General features: G+C 40.0%; 1 pseudogene; it reads right to left on the reverse strand.

Annotated features, from left to right (window-relative positions):
• Window positions 1–1,848: 1,848 nt before the first annotated feature.
• On the reverse strand, window positions 1,849–2,433 carry LOC147431151 (large ribosomal subunit protein eL19y pseudogene; annotated as a pseudogene).
• Between the last annotated feature and the right edge of the window lie 1,634 nt (window positions 2,434–4,067).

Here is a 4,067-nt window from a genome sequence, read left to right on the forward strand (position 1 = left end):
TTACCATTCTTTCAAGACAAAAATTGAAGTGAGAATCATACCATCTCAATGGGATTGGATTCCATAGACGACATATACAAAGAGCTTACATGATTTGATGTCTTCTCCTATAAGATGCACCATTACTCTCCCTGAACTTCTGAAAATTAGACCACATTTGTGGGGACAATTGAGTGAGAAACCATTTTTGGAGCACCCATTTATGCGTCAACCAAAAATGGTTCAAAATTGAGGTTACGACCATCTCTATTTTGGAGCATAAGAGTATCAAAACCAAAATTAGCACGAAGGACCATAGTTACATGGACGTAAACCAAACCCTAGTGGAAGAACTTGGTGTAACTACAGATTTAGGAACACAATTACCTGCTTGATTAATGAAAGATGCACATATTTGGATGCATCTGAGTATGGAAGCATGAAAAGGGAGGATTGCATCCTAGAGAGCTCAATAAAAGATAACTATTATGTGAAAGAGTCATTTCTAGAGGAGTTGTTTGAACTCTTTGGATGGGAGAAAGTAAAAGAGGTAACCACTGTGACGTTTTGTGATAAAGATGGTTAGGACATCATGCCCTTCCAGATGGTAAGTGCTATCTTGAGTCCAGAAGATAAAATGGAAACAACAGGGACCAATGAAATAATCAATTGTAAACAAACAGTGGAAGAAGTTTTTGTTCAAGATCTAATTGATAACGAGTCTTACCACACACCGAGCGAGTTTTTCCGAGAAAAGACAAACCCGAGCAAGTGTTTGTACACGCAATATAGTGAATTTTATTATCAATAGAATATTTATTGTTTGTTATATAATGATGCAACTACAACAAAAAGAGTTTTCAATGGATAGACTACCTCCTAAATTCGAAAAGATCAAAGTTTACTTTTAAAACAATAAACACAATATTTGAAAATATTATCTTCTGGCTCAATCTCTATTTATCTAACTGTAATCTCCTCTGCTTATGCTCTTCTTTGGCTTGGATTTTTCTTGCTTGGGCTTTACATGTTTGAGCATGAAGTAAGATTGATAGACTAATAAGAGCTATAGACCTTTACTTAATGCTTAAGTCATCCTTTGTTACTTGAGAGCATGTGCATCCTTCCACCTCTTAGCCACATGAATTTGATAGCAATTTATTTCACCTCATTAGTTCATTTATACACCAATCGTCCCTTCCATGTTGTCTTGCCATGCCCGTACTACAAGGTTGTGATCTTCATACAAGGGCACCCTTTTTACATGACACCTTGCTTTTTCATCAACTTTTGACATTTATATTTATAAGCTAACAATTGAATTTTTAGCTCTTGCTCATTGTGTGCATAGGTTATGAGGTGAAAAAAGTACACCATTTTTTTCACGTCAAAATATATACTATAGAAAAAGATATATGATAATTTCTACAATGAGAATTTATGGAGGTAAAACTCTATAACTTCCTAAAGAAATTATATTTTTCAAACTTATCAACCCATATTGATAGCAAATACCATCTTGATTGTTAAATATCATATTTGAAAGCCTTTATTTATCATCTACTATAAGTAGTCAATGAGAAACCGATTTTTGCAAAATGTTGTTTAAGAGGTAATTTTTAGACTGTCAAATCTCTTTTCAAACAATTGATGCTATCATTGTGGAAACTCAAGAGTAAAGCAAAAACTGTATCTCATTACACAAGCTCAAAGGTCCAAGGTTTCTATCTAAGTACTAACGAGTCACAAATCTTGGCTAAATCTTGCTATGTCGCTCAAAACTGTATCTCATCACACAAACTCAAAGGTCCAAGGTTTCTATTTAAGTATCAACGAGTCATAGCTCTTAACTAAATCTTGCTATGTTTCTCACTTCTTGGACTTCTTGGTGGCCTCAGGGGCAGCTGTAGGGATGGCTAGTGCTTTAGTACTCAATACCTGTGCCAAGCACTCTTCCCTCTTGGCACTTTCTCACTCGGCCCTGATAGCTTTTCCCTTAGCTCTACAGGCTTCAAACTAATCAGACAGTGTCTTCTCGTGAGCCTTCTCAACTTTAGACTTGTGAATACTCTCCATGAGCACACACTTATTTTTGAACACGTTACCCTTGACCTTCATATACATATCATGGTACATATGCTTGTCAATTTTCTTAGCCTCCCGGTACTTTCTCAGCAAGCGAAGCACTCGCATCCGCCTCAACCAGACTTTAGAGGGTAGCCTGGCCTCCCTGGTACCCTACCTCTTACCATATCCTGAATGACGGACTTTTTTTTTAGCCTCCAAAGTATGCTTTGCTCTTGCCCGCGAGTGTACCCTGGTTGGTTTTCGAATGATATTTTTCCATGAATTGGCCATAGAGATTTCCTTGACGTCATTGGGATCGAGCCAGACCTTGCGCTTCCCACACTCTAGTATGCTAGTCGCAAGGCTCTTCTGTAGCTTGAGGGACATTGTTGTCGCCCACTCTCACGAAACCCTAATGGGATGAATATGGCGATGGGGACAAACCTGCAGACAAAGCTCCTAGCTGCTTCTTGAGAACCTGCTTGCGGAGAATATCGAACTGCTTCTGTATGAGAGCAATTGAGCAATGCAAAGTGGTTTTTTTATTTTATTCAGTTGGTAGCTTTTCGCGGGGAGTTTTTTTTAGAGCTTTTCATGGTAATGATGTTTTTTTTAAATCTAAATCTATTGCCACGTGGTGGCTGCTGTCTGCTGCAAAAAGAACCTTGGGCTCACCAAGTAAAAAAAATCTCTCAAAGAGCGCGCGCCGGCACGTGCTCTTTCAGAGAATTTCTAGAGTTGAGGAGGATGTAGAGCACATATATTTGCAGCACCAAATCTGCTTGCAATCCCGGCACGAGTCTGTAGTTGATCCATTGCAATCTGAGGTCACTGCACCTAGAAGGCAGCGTGCACAAGCTCGCGAGGAGCCAAGAAGGTCATCTGCCATGTTAAGAGACGGGAAACACCAGTTTGGATGACAGTATTCTCTTGACGAGTAAAAGGGTCATCGAGGAAGCCCATTTTGAGGAGAGAGATATCCAGCTCTTAAGAAGATGCGTTGTGGCATGCTATGGAATTGCATTCAGGGGTAATTTCAGGCATCTAGGACATGTGGATTAATGGTAAAACTTATACCACTGCACACACTTAAATTTGTCTGTTGGCACTTTGCATGACTTCATCAGCAAGCATGAACATTCGATTTGTTCAATGTTTTTTTCAAAACTACCTGGTTGTCTCACCACATGATAGATCGCCGCATGGGAATACATGGCCACCCACTTGAAATTCAGTTATTGAAAGAAATGATTTCACTTAGGCTTCTTAAGACATATTTAGAGTCTCCGAGATAGATCCCCTTGCAGTCACTATTCTATTCAGCTCTTCAATGTGCCAGGGAAATGCTTCTTCCACACGATGATAGCGGTCTGTATATTTTGGTGGCAATTGATGATACCTTCTCTTAAATGCGATCTCCTATAATTTGTCGGGTCAATGATTCAAACATTCATTGGTTGTCTGGCTATCTCATCAGTTTACATTGAAGGTAGCGACGAAGGTGTGACGGAGAGGTGCTTGATTCAGATTTTGGTGAGGTTGCCATAGGTCGGGTAGCACCTGTTGATTCAGGTAATAACAACAAGTTTAGTGCGAAAGTTGTAACTTGTGTTAGAATTTGCATGCTCAAAAGTTTTTGCTATATGTTTTGTAACTGTATGTGTGGGCTATACTTGTTGATATTATTGGCATTATGGTGGAGAGAGATGTGCTATGCTTGACAGATGGATTTAACATGTTCCCCACCTTAGTGGTTGCGGATGGGTCATGTGACTACTCAATTTTTTTCATGAGTTGATGAATAGATGAGCAAGAAAGTGCTCAAGGTTGAACTCAAAACCACTCACAAGACCAACCCCAAGCCCGAGCCCAAGCCCGAGCCCAAAGGTGGCGCTCAAATCCTCTACATAGGGTCTCCTCTATCCTCACTCCCATCTTGCAAACCTCGGAGACCACGAGGCCCGATGCCCTCAAGCGAGTATGGGACTACATCAAGGCTCACAAGCTCCAGAGTAGTATTG

Source organism: Adiantum capillus-veneris, chromosome 21 (assembly GCF_014529385.1).
Source record: "Adiantum capillus-veneris isolate H3 chromosome 21, ASM1452938v2, whole genome shotgun sequence".
Taxonomy (NCBI): domain Eukaryota; kingdom Viridiplantae; phylum Streptophyta; class Polypodiopsida; order Polypodiales; family Pteridaceae; genus Adiantum; species Adiantum capillus-veneris.